This window comes from Lissotriton vulgaris, chromosome 1_2 (assembly GCF_964263255.1).
Source record: "Lissotriton vulgaris chromosome 1_2, aLisVul1.2, whole genome shotgun sequence".
Taxonomy (NCBI): Eukaryota; Metazoa; Chordata; class Amphibia; order Caudata; family Salamandridae; genus Lissotriton; species Lissotriton vulgaris.
Window position 1 is genome coordinate 36,404,442 of NC_141686.1, and position 20,940 is coordinate 36,425,381.

A 20,940-nucleotide genomic window follows, 5' to 3' on the forward strand; every position below is an offset into this window, starting at 1 on the left:
GGGGTGAGTGAGGCTACCATATTAATGTGGGTGCCCATGTTAGTGCAGAGTGGGACGAATGAATGTATGGCTATTGGTGGGCTTATTGGAGTAAGATTGCAAGTTGAGCAGTGAGGGGGGCAGGTGAGTGAAGTGTCATGAGTGCAGGCTGAGTAGTGTGCTTGTGTGACTGCAGCGTGAACAGGGCAAGTGCATTGTGAGTGCAGAGTAATCACTGTGAGTGGAGGGTAAGTGGGTGAATGGTGTGAGTGCATGGTGATCAGTGTGAGTGCAGGGTGAGTGGGTGAATGGTGTAAGTGCATGGTGATCAGGGTGAGTGCATTGTGATAGCTGTGAGTGCAGAGTGATCACTGTGAGTGGAGGGTAAGTGCGTGAATGGTGTAAGTGCATTGGGATCAGTGTGAGGGCTGGGTGAGAGTGAAATTGAAGGGCGAGAATGAGGAGTGAGTGGTCTGAATGCAGGGTGCATTCCCAGACACTTGAAGTAACTCAGCATGTTATGGACAGCAGCGTAGGGTTTCAAATGTGTTAAACTTTTGCTATTATGGCAGTAACGCGGGATCAGGGTGGAGGAAATAAATAATGTGCTGATCCCTCAACAAACTTCCAGTCTTATGATTAGGGTTGCCAGCTCATTATTTTGATGTCACAGATGGTATACAAATAAGCAGTCACCTAAAGTTGAATTTTCAGCACTTGTCTGTATATACTTTGAACAGCAAATATAAATAGAAATAACTTTTAATTGTTTTCTACAGCTGCATGAATGATCCATGACTGATAATAAAAGGGAACAAAGATAGAAAAGTCACATTACAAATGAATACATACTTCTTATTTATAACCATAGTTAGCAATTTGCAAGCTGTTTAAACAACACATGGCTGGCTGGCATTTTGCGGGCATGCCTGTGTAATTTTAAAAGAAACTTTCAGGGATGTTTTAAGAATTTTGGGGCCTGTGGGCCAAATGTATTTTTGGGGCCCCTGTTCGGACCAGCTTAGATTTTATGATCCAGTCTCAGCTCTTTCATGCCTTCTTTGGTCAAATACTAAATGTGTGTACATCGGATATTCAGGGATAGTGATGCGTGTTTTCAGTATGTAACACAACAGCAGTTCACTAATATTAGGGCAAATAATATGTCACATCCTTCCATTTCTCATATGTGAGGTCATGTATTGACCTAAAATAAACTTTTTATATGGATGTCACATGATGCATAAACACATTTTGTTTGCAAAATGTCTTTAATAGACTTTTACACATTAAAAATGAATGATAGAAAAAAGCGATTTACAACACAGTGTTTAAAAATGATTCAAGGTAATGATGCAAGACTGTACAACAGAGCTGGCTATTTCAACCCCCCCTCCCACTCCCACCCCCTTTGAATGGCTGGGGCCCTGAGCCAGAGCCCGCTTTGCCCATGCCTTAAACTTCTCTGGACACTTTGTCTCCATCCTGGGAAGAGCTAACTCTCCCAGGAGGAGGTTAATTCATAGAGGTGAAATGCTTCAGCTGCAGTAGGAGGCAAAGGGTTTCCTCTGCTGAAAGCGTGTCTGTTTGTTTGCTTTCGGTTTTAGCAGAGGAGTCTCCTTGCCGCCCACTGCAGCTGTAGCTGTAAGCTCTATGATTTAGCCCCTTCCTGGGAGAGTTAACCAGACAAAAGAACAGTCAAGTCGTGCCCCATCTACTACGCAGGGAACAAAGGTCAGATTGAGTGGAGTGCGCGCCCCCTCCTCGACCTCTCGACTTTATGAGGTTCTTCCGTATTTTCAGGAGAAAATCCTCCTGAGTTCAAAGTATTTCCAGAAGATTGAGAAGAACAAGTAGTGTTAGTTAATTTCTATTTTCTCATTTTGCCCATGCAGAAAACTGGCTGACAAAATAATGGTAAAAATCTCAGAATTTGAGGAACCGCTGGGTCGAATGACAAATGATATCTCCGTTGGAACTAAAGTAATTTGAAAGTAATGTCTAGAAACTTGTTGGTATTAACAGCTCTCACTGAGCCTGCGCCATCCACATGAATAAAGGTGTTTGTAAGTAAGCAAAAAAAGAAAGAACGTAATTCCTCATACAAAAGATGAATGACATGCTAACTGAAGATAAAAGGAGTATTTGGCATTTGTAATTCTTTAAACTTGCTAGAAAGGGCAAATAAGAGGAACAAAATTATGTTTAAAAATATATCTTTCATTTTGGGACACTTTGCTTGTGTACACATAAATAAAATGCCATGTTACCAGCCAAAAAGCAAAAATACATTCCCAGTCAAAAAGCAAAGGACTGTAGCAAATATGTGAAGTGTAACCCATTTCAAAAGGCAGCTGGACACTCCAGGAGCTGACTGTTAAATTGCATTCATTTGTTTCTAGTTGATTTTTCAGTATAAACTCATTGCAATTTGTGTTTAATTTGAAGCTGCTGTTGGAGATTTATGGCCTGCCTGTGACCTTTAGTCTACAGCTTGTGAAGATTACTATTTGTTCTCTGTTGTATTTGCCTTTTAATTAGACAGCACATTAATATAAGCACTGTCCAGCTTTTAATGTGCATGCCTAAAGCAAACAAAGTAGGTGAAAAAGGAAATGTTTCAAAGAACCAAGTCAGAAATATATTGGCAAGCTTCCTATGCCTCATAACAGAACCTAAAGAGACAGCTAGTTGCTTCATGCAAAAGGTATTTCACATAGCAGCAGCACTGAAAAACAGTTGCAAAATTAAACAAGTATTTGCAATGCATCTCACATTAATAAAATTGTGATCTATTGGCGTGCATATACATATGTATTTTTTTTTTTAATTAAAAATATTCTAGTAGTAGCATAAGTAATAGTAAATGAAATTCCAAGAATGAAGTAAAGGGCGCAGTACCAAAGGCTGTTACTAGGTGTCCCTGTGGAATTAAACGGACTGCTGCACCCTTAATTGAATTATAAAGAGTCAAATTGCTGGTTAGCATACCTTTTCATTTGTTTTTTATGACAAATTAGATTTTTGTTAGCTTGCGTTTTAAAAATGCACCATTGTTGTTTATTTTATTTTTGTGTGAAATAAAGCTAAATAAACAACGGTGCATTTTTTAAACGTAAGCTGACAAAAATGTTACACCCAATAAAAACAAATGAAAAAGTATGCTCACCTAGCAGAGACCTAAAAATAATATGAATATAGGCAGCTACTTTGGGTATCAACGGGCTTGGGCAAACTCTGAGGTGGGTTAGTCAGAGGGAAGTTCATGGACGAGTTAGCAACTTCAAGAATCTCCTGCCTAGGCTACTGAGTGTATACTAACCCTGACCACAGATTAGGAAGGTTGAAACCTATGTGGGGCATTCTTTCATGTGCTATTTATTAATTTAGCTAATTTTGTGGAAATGGTCTTTCACAGGGTCAATTGTCTCTTTAAGTAGAGCGGTTTGTTCTGCACAAACAATGCGCCTAATATCCCCAAAATGACTATGACCTTCCCGGGAGCAGCACTCTAGGCTGAACCCGGCCCCCCTGGTTGTGTTTGCTTCCTTGCCTCTGTTGACATTTCCCCCCCAAGGCCTTCTCCAGATGATGTTACAAGTGGACAAAGCACTACAGCAAGTGGTTGTGTGTATGTAACACACCCTCTGTGGAGGCCACAGCGTTGTATCCTTCTTATGGTGCCTGGGGAAAGTGTACACAACCACAACCATGGATTTGCTAGCTTTTCAGAAAGGAGTAGATTAACTTTGAAACCGGCCCAAAACTCAAATTAATTCACTGCACCACGTTTACAGTGCACTGAGCGCGAGTATTTATTTTATCCACCAGAGACACCTTCATGCATAAACGGGATGAAACCACATGGAACGTATTGCAGGTCAATAAATATTGGATGAACTTGACAACGAGTTGGGACCTATTTTGACCACATATGGTACTGCACCCTACAACAAAGCTAGGGAAAGAATATGGCGCAGAAGTGAGAACTGAAGACTGGGGAGCTGGGGATCCCGTTTTGAGTCTGCTGTCGGCTCAAAATGCTGTGATAATGGGCTGATTATTTGATTTCGGTCCCCATAACTAAGTGCTTTATTAATAAAAGCGACTATGCAAAATAACATAGCAGTTTAATTAACCATTCTCTGCCCTTGGAAGGGTGGTGTATGCAGGGGAAATGAAGGGACCGAAGCAGTGTTGTTGGAAGCACAGGAGATAAAGGGACAGGACGGCAGGCAAACATTTAAGAGGCAAGACAACTAAAAAAAGAGTTCTCTCCAAGTATAAGTTACCTGACCAGCAAGAACACATGTAAGAGGTCCGGTCCTCGTGGGAGGATACAAAATTTCAAAAGGAGGGACTACTAAGTGTATTCACCAATCAGCATTCCTAAAGGACAGCAAGGGGAACCAATGAAAAAGATGGGTGTTTTTTAAGACCATATCCCAAATCCAGCAGGTCTCGAAGAGACAGAGCAGGCGCGCCCTAGGGGAGACCTTAAAAAGGAATGACTATTATGTTGTAATCTTCTAGTTTTGGTATGTACTTAAAATAAATGCACTTCTGTAATAGTCCAATTCATTCCTGGCTGTTATGGAGGTGAATCTGCAGGCAACCATGTTCTCTTGGTGTCGAGCCTCACCCCCTTCCCCCCAGACCATACATTCTAACCTTCTTGCTCATTTGTCCTTTCGAACCGGAGATTGATATATTGAGGATCTTGTGTTACTTACATACATCTCTGAACTTTTTAACTGGATAGACAATATGATAGATAATTACTGACAGATAGCTCATTGATCTGAACGTTTGCTGACAAATGCGGTGTTCTGAGGGCATGGTGTGAAAATCTGAAATAAATTCCGTTAGCATCAGCTGAAGCCATTATGGTTGTGGCATCCATTTCGTTAGATATGTAATTCTGCTGTCTTCACTGTTGCTTGCCCTTCTATTCTGCTCGAGTCATCAGCTTTCGTTAACTCCTTCTGTCCTGGGGCAAAGCAATGTATGTGCTGAGCAAAGGCCTGTGGTAGCTGAAATAAACCTGGTTAAAGATGTAACTCTCAACTATTTTCTGCTGTTGTAAACAGTTCTGTTCTCCCTCCCACTGTGCTGACTAAGTGATCTCCCATTTGCCCATGTTTATCGGTAACTATTCCTGTGTAGGCCTATACCTTCTATTTGTATCTACATGCTTACTCTGCAACAAAGTGTATATATAACAACCATGGTCTGTGTATTCAATGTACTACCTCCTGGAACACTTGAAGGTGTTGTATGGACGTGGTCCCACTCATGAGTGATTAATAAACTTGTTATTTGAATTCCAGCTTCAGTGCCAATCTCTATTTTGTTGGACTACGGACACGTGGGCAGAGAATTGTGACCAGTGTGCTCATTAAAAGTCACATTTCCACAGTAGGCGCCCGACATATGGGTCCTCATCGGAGACCCATGTCTTTGCAGACCGAAGAGACTTTTCCGTTTAACCCTAGATTGCCCACAAGAACAAGCACGGTCTGCTTTCACTTTGTGCATCGCAAAAGGTTTCTTGTCTTTATGCGGCCATGTGCTTGAAACACATGACCCCATAAAGATAAGAAAGCTTTCACAGCAAAAGGAAGGCAAACGAGCCCGTCCAATTGGGCCGTCTGTAAAAGAGAAAAGCCCACGTCGCAAAAAGCTCTTTCCCAATGGCTGGCCACCGTTTAGCATAAACGGTGACGCTGGCCAATGGGAAAGAGGGGCAGGGCCAGTTACTGAAAGCCCTCTAAATAATTAAATCTCGCTAGCTAGACTGCGCATGTGCGCAGGCCGTGCAAGCCGAGACCTAATAAAGATCCTGATCTACAATGGCCAGTGAATGGGTCATTTGAATTTAAGAAGATTCAATATGTAGAACGGTGTTTGTTTAAAAGGAAAAGTCGACAAGAAATGTTTGATTGTGTACGAATGTGGGAGAAAGAAGTGCAAGAGAGAGTGAGGAAAGAAGAACCTATAGCAGAAAAACAGCAAAAAAAAGATATATTAAAAAGCGTTGGAAATTTAAAAAAAAAGAGAGATGAAGGCAATAAAAGAAAAAGAGGAAAGGGAGCGTTGTTTAGAGGTAACTGGCCGGTACTCTATTAGGCACCCCATTTATCCCATACTTAATAAACCTCAGAATGATTCCATCTTGTTAGATCAGCCTTCGCACTCATATACGTTTCCGTCTGCCCTGAGAATGATCTTTCTGAAGCAAAGCATTTTTCTTCAGATGATAAAGACATAGATAAGCAAGACGGGCGGTAGACTCGTTCTACTTTGACTATTGGTCAAAAGGCCACTATCAGATCCACTGCTCGCAAAGTAGCTCATGGGACTACTTCTGCTCTAGACCTTATAGCAATGGTTCAGCAGTGGAAGGATTTAGAGCAGTTATATTTTGCAGAGAAGTTCACCTGGGAGGTAATACTTGGTTTTAGAAACGTTCTCAAAACTTAGAGCCTTCTGATATCAATTCTGATTATAAACAGTTAAGTGATGGAACTTTCCTTTTTTCAAACATACCCGATCTAATTTGGAGACTAGTTACATTAAGACATGATACGCTAAGTTTAAAAGCGGATCAAAAATCAGCTAGTTAAGTTAAAACTGCGCAAAACAGTTCAGACCCCAGCCCAAAAAGAAGTAGAATCAGCCAATGACCCTAGTGATTCTATAGTTACTATGAAACCAATGCATGAAGCTGCCCCTTTGTATGTTACTCCGAAGAGTGCGGGAACAAGTGCCGATAAAGATTCAGATAATGCAAATGATATTTTGTTTATAATTGGGTCTATACTCCTTGGAGTGGAGCAAACATTATGGCTCTAAAGGCTGCTTTGCCCGATCCGCAGAAAAATCCAGCCGCTTTCAATGAAGAAGTGGAAGGGGCCATTCAGTTCCTGCACTATGACCTTGCCCGATATTGATATTTTTGTTGGTCTTATTTTGCCCCCTGATATGTGGAGAACAATTCTGAAAATAGATGATAATGTAGCATATGTTGATACTTGGGTGCATTTAGAAGAAATAAATGCGGCTAGGGACCTGAGCAGAAACCACAGAGGAGATATTAGATCTTCCCAAAGCTATTGTGAATAAGTTGAAAACTCTCATACCTTCTAAGAAAATAGATTGGACAATGTTAGCGTCTTGTAAACAGAAAGCAGATGAGTCAGTTTCTGATTTCTTTACACGATTTGAAGAGACATTCATGACTTTAGTGGGCAGTCATTGACGGTTAACATGGGTAAGCATCTGTTCGTCAACAAATTTATCGCTAACATGTTGCCAGAAATAAGAGCGAGAGGTCATGGACTACGTCTTCCCCAGTCTCCCTATGGACTATGGCCCAGTATTATGAGCGTCAGGAATTAGAAGTAAAAGGCAAAGAGGATAAGAAGGTTAAGGATTTAAAGACAAAAGTTATGTTGGCTCAAGTATATGATCCACCATTCACAGGAGGTGGTAGAGGCGGGCGTGCAGTATATACCCCTGGTGTACTTCTTTTCTCTCGATCAACTTGGTCTTCTGATCAGTGTGCTTATTGTAAAGAGTTTGGACATTAGCGTTCTGAGTGCCCCCTTTTGTGAGGTCAGCATTGTCAATGGGGTAGAGGAAGTATGAGAGGATGCCCAGGGAATTCAGGACATAGGGGAGGAATAAGAAATCATACCAGATTTGAGGCAATTGAACACAGACCAAATTATTCTAATACCTTTGATAGACTGAATCAACATCAAATGTCAGATTATTCAGCTGATGGTCTTGGGGATTCTGACTATGCATAGGAATGCCTAGGATGGGGTAAGGAACCGGTTGAGGTCTCAGTAGATCATAAAGGTCCTTATGTTGATGCAAATGTCTTGGGCTCTACCGATCAGTTTCTGGTTGATACAGGAGCTACTCATAGGGCTCTTTCTAAAGAAAAGGTTCCTAGGGCTCCCCTGTCTGGTGCAATGATAACATCGATAGGATTCAATGGAACACCTACATCTAGCCCACTGTCAAAGCCACTTGCATTTAGTCTTGATAAATTCACTGCAGCATGTCCGTTTTTGCTTTCCCCTACTACGCCAGATAATATCGTGGGCATTGATCTGCCTAAATATTTTTGTGCTACAATACGTTGTTCCCCAGAAGGTGTCCGTGTTATCTTAAATGAAAACTATGCAATGGTTGAGAGGTCTTGTCTCATGAAAGAAGATATTGCTCTGGCATCGTTACCTAGTACTTTGTGGGCTACATCAGATACTGATGTGGGACAAATGGGTATTCCACTAGTGCATATTCTAGTGAAGGAAGGGGCTTCCTTGCCTCGGCTGCCCCAATATAAAATATCTCGGGAAGGTGAAGAAGCATTGACACACATTGTTCAGAATTTGATAAAGGTGGGGGTTGTGGAAGTAGTCCCTTATAACATTTGTAATAGCCCTAACCTTCCAATTCTGAAAAAAGACACGGATACTAACATTTACAGATTCAATTTTGATTTACGAGAGGTTAACAAACTTGTGGTGCCCGTAGTCTCTGACATCACAAAACTTCTTACTATGGTTGCCACTACATTTAGTGTAATTGATTTGTAAAATGCATTTTTTTCAATACCTATTCACCCTGACGGACATTATTTTTCGGGCTTCACTTTGAATAATAGATCATACAGATTCTGTAGAGCTCCCCAAGAGTATTCAGAGAGTCCTAGCATTTACAGTCAGGCATTGAAAAGGCAGCTTGATTCTTTTCCTGTGCCGGAAGGTGTGGCTCTAATTCAATTTTTCGACATCTTGTTGGCAGCCGATACCCCTGAACAGTGTAAAAAAGGAACACTGTCATTATTATCATTTCTTGCCTCTCATCATTACAAAGTCTCGCTGAATAAATTGCAATTTTGTAGACTGCAGGTTACCTATTTAGGTCAACTCCTGTCTAAGGAGGGACGTGCACTTACACCAGATCACATTCAGACCATTTTAGTTACTCCTGTGCGCTAGGATGTTCGTGCATTGATTGGCCTTACTTCTTTCTGTAGGCAGTGGATCCCTAGCTTTTCGTACATTATTAAACCCTTGTTAGCTCTTTTGACTAAAGCCTCTCCAATTGACTACTGAATGCCAGAATATCTTCCAACAGCTACGTCAAGCTCTTTCTTCTGCACTAATATTAAGAACTCCAGACTACACTAACACAAACACACGGTTTTAACACAAACACGCGATGATAAACAAAGACCTTGTGCATATTTTTCAGCTGTCCTTGATCCAGTTGACCGGTCGCTGCCTGGTTATTTTTGAGTGGCAGCGGCTGTGTGCATGCGTCAGAGTGAGGGAATAGTCTTGTCACACAGATGGTTTGTGTTAGTACCTCATTCAGTCAATGCGTTGTTAAATCAAACAAAGACACAACATCTGACTAGTGCCCGCCTGACAGGATATGAATTGACACTTTTGTCCCCTCATATCACGTTGAAAAGATATTTGACTTTGAATTCTGCTACATTATTGCCACATCCAGCTACTCAGACTCAGTCACAAGAGCTACACGATTGAATATCCCTTACTTAAGAACATAGAAAGGGTTGTGTTGACCTACAAGATACACCTCTTTCTAGTGTTGATAGAGAATTGTGGGTCGATGGATCTTGCCTGAAGTTGCCTGATGGCAGAACATCTGCTGCTTATGCAATTACCACTCTTCAGACAGTGGTTGAGACAGCTTGTATCCCACAGAAGTCAGCTCAAGCAGCAGAGTTGATACCACTAACAAGAGCATGTGAGCTTAGTATATATTTGCTTGTTAACATTTACACTGATAGCCGATATGTCTTCGGCGTGGCACATATCTACGGACAGCTTTGGAAAGAAAGGCTTTCTCACTTCACATGGGACACAAATAGTGCACAGGGAATTAGTACATAATCTCCTAAATGCATTGACCTATCCTAAGAAAGTGGCAATTGTTAAATGTAGCACACACAAGAAAGTGATCGATAAAATAGAAGCAGGCAATGTCTTTGCAGATTATACCGCTCGGGAGACCGCAATGTAGCGAAGTACCACATCAATGTATGTAGTTAAATCACAGGATGAACAGGATGAACATTGGCATGATGCCAGGGAAGAGGTCCTGGACATGCAACAATATGCCTCTGTTGATGAATTAGACCAATGTTCCAAGGAGGGAGCATTGGATGAGGAGGGCTGTTGGAGGAATAAAGAAATGACAAAATGGAAGATACCCACAGCCTATTTACAGCCTATGATTCATATGATCCCCTTCGCATGGCAAACTGAGCTGGAGAGTACTTCCACCCTGGTCTAGGCTGTCTGTGGAGAACTTGACACGTAGTCTGGAGGGCTCGCGCCCGTCGCTAGCGAAGGACCCGGTATTGGCGGAAGCAGATTTCTGCAGATGGATGTCCAATACACTCGACTCCGTCCTCCCCATAAGATCAGCAGGAGAAAAGAACCTGCTCCGCTCCCTGGTATACGCCAGAGCTGAGAGCTATGCGGAGGGCCTGTAAAAAACTGGAACGTGCCTGGAGGAGGAATTGGGAAGTAGCTTATAAGACCGAATATCGAGCAGCGATAAGGAATTACAAACTCACCATCCGGTGTGCTAAAACTCAGTTCCTGGAGAAGAGAATTAGCAACGCCTCCAACTCCTCCAGAGAAACATTTCTAGTGGTCAAGGAACTTCTGAGGGTTCCGGCACTGCCTGCTTCCACTGATAACTTGGAAGAAAAATGTAATGATTTAGCAGAGTATTTCCATACTAAAATCGAAAAAATTCTGACTACCCTGCCCCAAATTAACATAGGAGCTGAGCCCATCGAGGACGGAGGGAGACCCCTGCAGACCCCTGAGTCTCTCGGACCAGTATCTGAGGACGAGGTTCTTAAGGTCCTGGTGACAGTTAAGAGTGGTTCTCCCCGTGATGTAGTCCCCATGAGGATTCTCAAACTGGTTGCCCCTTCCATTGTGGAACCAATTACCGAGGTCATTAATGCCTCGTTGGGTTCCGGGGTGGTGCCACCCAACTAGAAGGGTGCAATAGTAAAAGCCCTCCTAAAAAAACCTAGCCTCGATCCCCTCGACATGGCGAACTATAGGCCCATTTCGTTACTTCCGGGACTCAGTAAAATCACAGAAAAATTGGTTAATTTCCAGCTATCCAATTTCCTTGAGCCCAACGGCTTATTGAGAGGTTCTCAAACGGGCTTTCGCCCGGGTCAAGGCACCGACACCGCCTTGCTGGCAGTCGTTGAAGAAGCACGTTGCATTTTGGATTCAGGAGGATCAGTGGCAGTGATCCTCCTGGACCTTAGTGCAGCGTTTGACACCGTTAACCATCAAGTGTTACTTCAACGGCTGTCAGATGTCGGAGTGTGAGGGATTGTGCTGAAATGGCTGAGGTCATTTCTAAGCGATCAGACTTTTCAGGTCTGGGAAGGTGGCGCAAGATCGGCATCCACCCACCTCCATTGCGGAGTGCCGCAGGGCTCCTCCTTGAGCCCCACATTATTCAATGTGTACATGGCCCCCTTGGAGGATGTGGTGGATCCATTTAACATCAAAATCGTGAGCTATGCCGATGACACCCAGCTGGTGTTTGCCCTTTCCCAGGCCATGGAAAATCCCCAGGTGCTGCACTCCTGCCTATCCAAAGTCCATACTTGGATGGGGGAATCAGCACTAAAGCTGAACGGTTCAAAGACCGAAATAATGCTTACGGGGAAGGATCCCCTCCCAAACCCAAGGCTGAGATCAAGAGCCTTGGTATTTGGCTGAAGCAAGATCTCTCCTTTAGGACCCAGGCTACTAAACTGGCAGGTGTCTGTTTCGGCCTTCTCCGATCGGTGCGCAAAGTGCTGCCCCTGCTTCCATTTCCATCTCGGAAGCTTCTGATCCAGAGACTGATTATATCAAGATTGGATTTCAGCAATGCAATCTATCTGGGGGCCCCTGAGGTCACTGTGAACAAACTACAGCAAGTTCATCATGCGGCGGCACGAATGCTTAACAACATCTCTATGTCACGATTGGCCAAACCCGCATTGAGGGCTCTGCATTGGTTACCGGTGCGAGAAAGGGTGAAATCTCTCTGCCTGGCACACAAAATCTTGCAAGGCAAAGGCCCCCCGTACTATAAAAGCTGGTGACTCCCTACAAGGCAAGTAGAACACTAACAGACCAAAAACATCTACTTAAGATCCCTAGGGTTAAAAAGTCCCGTTCAGGAGGGAGGAGATTCTCCGTAAAGGTGGCAACCCTTTGGAACTCACTCCCCCTAAGTCTGCGCTCAGAGCCTTGCCTTTTGCGCTTTCGTAAACACCTGAAAACTTTTCTATTTTGTTAGACCGCTGTTCCTCCCACTCATTTATACATTATTCTGTTTGGTTAAGCGCTGGGATGCTCCAGGGTAACCACGCGCTATACAAGACTGTCTTAATAATAATAATAATATGGCACATGGGCCGGCACATGTTGAAGCATCCTCAATAGCAAAGCAACTTATGCAAGTTTGGGATCATCCAGAGATTGTCGGTACGACTAAGAAAATAGTCCAGTCTTGTCTGATCTGTCTCCAGTATAATCCTGGAATCTACCTCACACCATATGAGGTGGTTTTGGGAAGTCCAATGAATATTTGGGGGATTTCTAAGCCACGCCCTATACATGATGTAGCCTGTGTATTGATGAATGACTATTTGTCCGAGTTAACTGACAGTTTCGCTTTTATTCATCAACAAGGTCGGAGACTCTTCCAAACAGGTTGCAAGGTGAGGGCCGCTGCCTGCGTCCTGGTGACTACATGGTGATTAAATCCTTCCAGAGGCCCAGCTCCCAAGCACCGAGGTGGCGAGGCACCAAACAAGTGCTGCTGGCTACGAACCGGAAAAACTGGGTCCATGCGACACATTGTCGAAAAGTGTTGCAAGACCTAGTGAGCCCAGCTGTGTTGGTAGATCACTGCGATACCCTGGTCACCGAGAAAGGACAAGATGTGTTGCCTGAAGGATTGAGGAAGTCTTCCCAGACCACACGATTACTGATACATCCCGATATCAGCTGTGACCTTGGAAGAAAGACACTTTGTTGCTGAAAAAGACTGTTTGAGCCACTTTCCTGGGTGGTTAAAGACTAACTTCAAAGGGGAGTAGCCTTTTGGTGACTATTCATCTCAATGTTAGTGAAGAAACCAACGCATACCCAGGCCCTTAGGGCACCATCTGTTTTGTTGTTTGTCGACAAAATTAATATGCCTAAGGAAAAGAAACCAACTGTCTCAAGAGTTTGTAGCGAAAGAACAATGATTCTTACTGGACTTACTTTGACTTGTTATTATTGCTATGATATCATGGGTTGTAGAGGAAGTAGCTCCTGTCTGAAATCTACTTACTGCTACTACTCATGTCCCCATTGAACACCATTACTTCACTCTTCGTTATGCGGAAAAACATAGAATGTCCTACCTCAATAACACTTTCATTCAGATGTTGCACCATACACACAAGGCCACAAACATTACCAACTGCTGGGTATGTGGAACAATGCCAGCTCATCAGAAAAAGAGAGGAACGCCTTTTATTCCCTTGCCATTTTCACATAATGGCTCCTGCAGAGCGTGGTTTGCATTGTTGTGGGCTTCTAAAATTGCTAATATTACTTATGCTGATGTAGGACTAAATGCTCAGCTGAATAAAGTTTGTTTCCCTGATAAGGAAGTAGATCCACAAGCTAAAGGAACTGTATGGGAAATGGAGGAGTATCGTCAAGGAAATTCCTCAGCGCACTATGTTTTCCCTAACACTTGAACAACCAAGAGAACTGGGCCTCCTGTTATCGCTGTTACTAGAGCTCGAGCGGATCGATCTCTGCGTGAGCAGTATTGGCAATATTCCTGTGGGTAAAAGTGACTGTACTTCCGTGTTAAATATTACTGGAATGAACAATAGCAGTTTCTTGTCCTCACATAATACCCATTTAATTTGTGGAACTAAAGGTTATCATCTACCTATTGGTTGGTCAGGTAGCTGCTATGTGTCCTTTTTGCTCCCGCCTGTGTTTTTGGCACCTGTATCCTACCTTAAAGACTATTCAATATATAATAACATTTCCAAGACCAGATTCAAGAGGACAATAAATAATGATGAGGTGGATCAAACGGATACTGCACTACAGCAGTATATTGACTTTAATTTGCGACTATTCTTCTTTGTTGGTGCGGCCTTAAACATTAGAAAGACCAGAAGCTTGACACGTGCTGTCGAGGCTGTAAGAATCAGACAGCAATTGCGCTTGGAAACATCACAGAAGAACTACAAATTGCGAGAATTGTGACTCTCTAAAATAGAATGGTCCTTGACATCATTGTGGCTGACCTTGGTGGAGCACGTCACATCATCAGGAGCAGCTGCTACATTTACAGCCCTGACCACAACCCTTCTGTTTTTTCAAGATGCATAAAATAGCCTCTGAAATCCATCAGGATTCTGGCACGTGGACTTTGACTGGATGTCTATGGAACATGTTTACTGTATAGGCTTGGAAACTATTGTCAACCCCATGGCCTATGTATTCAATGTGGCCCGATGCTTTGTTCCCTTTGTGTTTCTACTTGTACCTTGTGTATACCGACTAAACAAAGTGTTTAGAATGTAAATGCCCAACTAGCAAGTGATCAAGAAATTAATGAAATGATACAGTTCGATATAAACTATATTTTTCGTATTCCCTCAAAAGCATATGAAAATGTCTTCACCATATGCTAAAAGGGTAGTCTGTGGAAATCTGAAATAATTTCTGTTAGCATAAGCTGAAGCCATTATGGTTGTGGAATCCATTTTGTTAGCTATGTAATTCTTCCGTCTTCACTGTTGCTTGCCCTTCTATTCTGCTTGAGTCATCAGCTTTAGTCAACTCCTTCTGTACTGGGTCAAAGCAATGTATGTGCTGAGAAAAGGCCTGTAGCTGCTGAAATGCACCTGGTCAACTAATACCTGCTGTTAAGTAATTTTGTATTGCTCAGTTAGATAAAACTATTGCAATCAGCTACATATAGTATATATAAATACTCCTAAAATACAAATTTATATGAATGAATTTGTTAACATTTCGTAAAAGAAAAACAGAGCAAAATTTCATGAGGCTAAAAACACCGTCAAGTGGGTAGAACAGTCAAAAAGCTGGGCCTTCGAGGGTGTCTTATGGCTGGTTGCGGGCAGGTCTGCAATTTTGTAGCATTGTAACCGGTCCACTGTGACGGAGGTGTGCCGCCATACTTACAAGAGGAGGAGTTTGATATTTTTTCTTGAATTAAAATGGGCACTGCCTGAGTGTCCGGACGCGCAGCTTGTACTATTTAGTGACGAATGTCATTTCTTGCGAGGTTTTAATGTTGAGGTGGTTGTTCCTTGTTGTTGCCGAGTGGGGCAATAGGACTAAAATACCGATTGGGTTTGCTTCGTCCAATCTTTCCCTTCTGGCATTTTGCTTTTTTTCCGCTTTTTCCAGAAAATTAACAAGATGACTTGCTAATTGGATGTTTTTCTCATCAAAGAATGCTTTGACCACCTCCAGACATGCTCTTACTCAGAGTTTCTTTAGTGTTGGTTTTAGATGATATCTGCGCTCCATTACCAGACCTTTGCACATGCATATTAGGTGGAGGATATCCTCTTTTGGGTCCCCGTATAACCGGCAACTTGTTGTCGTTTGGGGTCATTTCCACGGGGGAAGGTGGTATAGTGATGGAAGAATGCCTGCCCAACCTTAGTTGTATAAACTTCTCCTTTGTGATCCGTGTGAAACCGACTCCTAGGTAGTTTTGACAGGCGCTGCTAGTGTAATTTTGGATGACGGTCCAGGCATGAGCCCTGTTGGCTAATGTTGCTTTGTACTAGACTAGCGAGATTATCCTTACAGATTTTCTGCTGTTGTAAGCAGTTCTGTTCCCCCTCCCACTTTGCTGACTAAGTGATCTCCCATGTTTGTCGGTAGCTATTCCTGTGTAGGCCTGTACCTTCTATTTGTATCTACATGCTCACTCTGCATCAAAGTGTGCATATAAGCACCATGGTCTGTGTATTCAATGTACTACCTCCTGGAACACATGAGGGTGTTGTATGGACTTGGTCCCACTCATGAGTGATTAATAAACTGGTTATTTGAATTCCAGCTTCAGTGCCAATGTCTATTTTGTTGGTCTGCAAACCCGTGGACAGAGAAGGGTGACCCCTGCACCAGTCTGCTCATTAAAAGGCACATTTCCACAATGGTCGCCGGAGAACTGGGAACCCTCTCTGAACCAACCAAGAAAGTGAAGAATCACTGGGTTACGGTGGATAATAGACTCACTTTTGGGGACCAGATAAGTGGGGTTGTCTCTGCATGTTTCTTCCTTCTTAGGGAAAATAAAGGTTTTTTCCGAAAGACAGCCTTAGGACAGCAGTCACAGCACTCATTAGGTCACGATTAGACGATTGTAATAGAATCCATTTAAACATTTAAAAAAAACATAAATAGGCTCCAAATCGTGCAAAATGCAGCACCCAGATTGTGGACGTGAACACCTAGGTTGTCTCTGTTTAGAAAGAACTAAAGCGTCTGCAATGGCTGCCAGTCAAGCAATGGGCTCAATTTAAAGCCCTGTGTGCGATCTACAAGGCCCTAAAAGGAGTGACCCCGACTATTTGAAACAACGGTTTCAATGGCACATTCCCAGAAGGACCCTTCGTTCTTTAGGGACAAAATAAGCGATAGTCCCCCCAGTTAAAAAAGCTAGCTGGGGCGGTGGGAGCTTTATCACATGTGCAGCAAAGGCCTGGAACAAACTACCACTTCACCTCAGATGCACAACTGAGCTCCTTTCTTTTAGGAAAGGACTGAGAACTTGGTTATAATTTTCTAAAGTCACTCAAACCACAGCAACCTATTAGGCAGTGCTTACCACTAGGACACCCTTGGGTAACAGTTGCACGTTAACAGTTAAACTAACATAACAATAGGTTGTTGGGAGCACAGATGCGTTGTAAATAATTTCTCTGTGCGCCTTTCAGAGTGCCTTGAAAAAGGCTTCCACACGGACACAGCTGAAAGTTCTCCTGGATGGAAGGACAACTCAGAGAGCACATTTACTGTTTCCAGAAAAGAGAAACGAAGTGTCCTACACCATCCCAGGGGAGAGAAATAATAAACAATGCCGGCGGGTGTGGGGATTTGTTAGAAATAATAGCAGTCTGGAGTAGCTTCAAAAACAAGGTCAGGGGTGTTTAAAAAAAAACAATGGAGCACAAGAGAATGGCAGTGTTTAAAAATAACAGAGGTTGGGGAGGACTTTAAAAACAACTGAGAGTAGGAGAAGGACTGCAGACGCATGCCTTCTCGGAGAATGCATGCAGAAAAGTAAAAAAAATAGAAAAAACCAGCAGCCAGTGAAAGGACACTGGCCACAGGAAACAGTACTTGGTTCATGCTCCAAGGCATGGATAAGGACTTGAAGCCTAGGAGGAAGCTGGAGTTTAGGAGGACTTGCTGATCTATAGGAAGCAAGGAAACAAGAATGATGTGGGAGTCAACCAGTGGCAAGTAAAAATAAGTAACGGGTGGAATTTAAGCCTCGTTTGAGTGCTTTTTTTTATTTACAAGAGATTTCGAAGCGCTGTACAGGGGAAGCCTAATAATGGTCTGTTTGGATATAAATTTGCTGTTGAAACTATTAAACATAAAACACTTTCACACCGAACTAAAGGGACAAACTAGGAACAACATGTTCATTCTGCTCCATGTTCGCTGTAAATCGATCTGTCCGTTTTTGCTGTGACAGGGAACACAATTTGCTACAGGAACTTAGAAACAGGGTAAAGAAACACCAAAATAAGTCACAATTGTATCTACAACGTTTGCTGGTTTAAAAAATCTAGACTATAGTACAGAATCTTCTGTGTAGATTTTCACTTGATCCTTTATTGGATTTGGATTGGTTGACATAAGCAGCCAACACGTGTTATGCCCCATACTGGCTTATAGAACAGGGGCGTTTTGAAGGCAGCATAGTGCTAAAAAAAGGTAAAGGACAACTCAATTCAAGACATTTTACAAGGAATATCAGCACAGGAATTAGCACACCAAATGTGGCTGTGCTTATAGGACTGCAGCACACTTTATTCATTCATTTAAATTCTTTATTTCGGCTAAAATGCCATAAAAGACAGTTTATACAATACATTGCATTTCATTAAAAGTTATTAAAACATGTTATCACTAAGTTACAAAAACACAGTACATAAAAAGTACAATACAGTACAGTACAATACAAGTTGGAGGATAAATTGAGCGGAAACATACGTTCTTAGAACATGGGATAGACCATCATGTCATTCTCAAGCAATCAGTTCAGTTACAATTGTAGCCCTATTTTTTTCCTTTGATAAAAGATAGAAAGTAAAAATCTACTAACACTAAATATTATGTTCTGAGATGTATTTGTGGTTAGGATTCTCAGAGCCTGCGAGCATGACCTCAAACCTAGAAGTAGGCATATTGGTTTAATCCACTTCTTCCTGGCCTGCAGATAGAAGGGACAAAAAAATAAAATATGCTGTTCATTTTCGGTCTGGTTGAGGTCACACATAGGACAAGTTTCATTCAATACTGCAGCTTCTGATTCACGATTCCTAGCCCATCTTGCCAACGTCGTTTTAATTAATAAATTCCCATACCGAAATTTTAAAAACAAGGTTTTGGCAAGTGGCGGCTCTATCTCGTCCATAAATGTCTCGTAGAGCGGTTCATCCTTAAAGTTTAGGAATCTTGCAACCAAGATACCATTGGTCATATTGTTTACAGTCTTACTTAGCATAAAACTCCAGAAGGCCCTTTTTAGGATTATTTTGGGGTTTGCTGGTAATTGCTCTGGGTTCTCCCAAAAATGCTGTAATCCTATATTGTTTAGCCATGTCTTGATATGTCTTAGCACACTTTATTGATTTCAACGGCTTTTCTTAAAGCAACATTATATATTGGCTGCTTGTATCTCTATAGGAAAGATAGTCCTGCTTTCATGTCATTGTCAGCCAGCTGAACCCTGAAAAATACCAGATGTATCCCCATATCCAGGAAAGTGGACAGCAAAGTAGCACTCTGCCTGGGAACGGGGAGGGAAACTTACTTTTCCACACGTTGTGTCCACTCACTCTGCTAGAAAAGTAAGAGGAGCACAGGCCATTGCCACGTTTAAACCAACCAAAAAATGATTTTTCTTTTCAGCTTCATCTGTTTTTGTACCAAGTTGGTTTTTCCAGCCATATAACTAAACTGAAAGTCACACGGAAAGGTGCTGAATCTGCTCCTGTGTCAGAAGCACATCTATGATGCCTATTATGAAAATATCGTAATTTAATCAAATTGCTCAAGAATAGAATTATTGGCTAAAATCCTCCAAACAATTGCGGGCAACTAGGAAGGAGGAGGCGTATGAGCGGACAGACAGAAGACCATACCACCTTTAAAATGGCACTCAACCAGTACCACCGCCTCCTGAGAGACACAAAAAGAGCGCTTTAGCAGATAGCATAAAAGCCAGCACAAACAACACCATAATGAAGGAGTTCTGCAACCTCGCAGTCACAGGATTGACATCACCCCTCCCAACGACAGTGTGACACTGTGGCGGACTTCTTTCACAACCAGATTTCAGCCATCTACGAGAACTTCAAACCCAAACTCCCTGTCACTGACAGCATCAGCCTGCTCAAACCCATGAACACAAAACTCGCACACCTGCTTACCCATTGGGACCATCTCAAACATAAATGTAAATGTAAATGAATTTATATAGCGCAAATCACAGAGCGGTTTCTAAGCGCTTGCTTAGGGAGCCCGTCCTGGTATTCCCCTGTGAGATAACCCAGGCAGGGTATCCGCAAGGTGAAAGCCAGGCATCCCGCCGCGAGGGGCCGTTGTGGAGATTAAGCAGGCTATTTCCCAGAGTCACAGAGTGTGAACCTGTGAATCAAGTAGGCACCGGAGCGAGAATTGTCGAGTCCATGGACATTTTCGGACTCAAGACCCCGCCGAGCCGGGAATTGAACCCTGGTCCCGGGCTGACCTCTGCTTCCAGGTCTGCCTCCTCTAACCAGTGAGCCACACTTCTCCACTTCTCCATCAAGCCACAATCTCAATCACGAGCTCTGTACACTCAGGAGCACCCACGAAACCATATCCCCACCACATCTTCAACCTCAATAGCAAGAAGATTGGTGAGGAGCTCAAGAAAGTCCTCAATACCTGCATCACTACGGCCTCCTTCCCTGAGGACTTGAAACACACTGAAGTAAAGTCCCTCCTGAAGAAACCATTCACTGACCCAGCAGATCCAAATATCTACCAGTCCATCTATCTGCTCCCCTTCCTAGCAAAGGTTCTCGAAAGGGCAATCAACCAGCAACTCATAAAACACTTGGAACACCACACCCCTCTAAATACAGATTCTGAGCCAACCACAGCACAGGCTCAGCCCTGATAGCAGTCACTAATGACACCAGGGCCATCCTAGACCATGGCAAAATACCAGCCATCATCCTGTACCTGTAAGCCCTTTCGACAGTCTCCAACCACATCTTGATAAACAGACTCCACCAGATCGGAAATCAGGGAGAAGCCCTCAAATGGATCACCTCATACTTCATCAGAAGAACCCAGGGAATTCTTCTCCTACCATTCACCTCAGAACTCAAACGGAACACCTGTAGTGTCCCACAAGGATCGTCCCTCAGCCCCATCCTCTTCCACATGTACATGACTCACCTTGCCAGCACCGTCAGATTGTATGGACTCAACATTATCTACCATGCAGTCGACACAACACCAAGCTCATCTTCTCACAGTCACAACACCCCTCCCCCACCAGAACCAACTTTCACAGATGTATGATGAA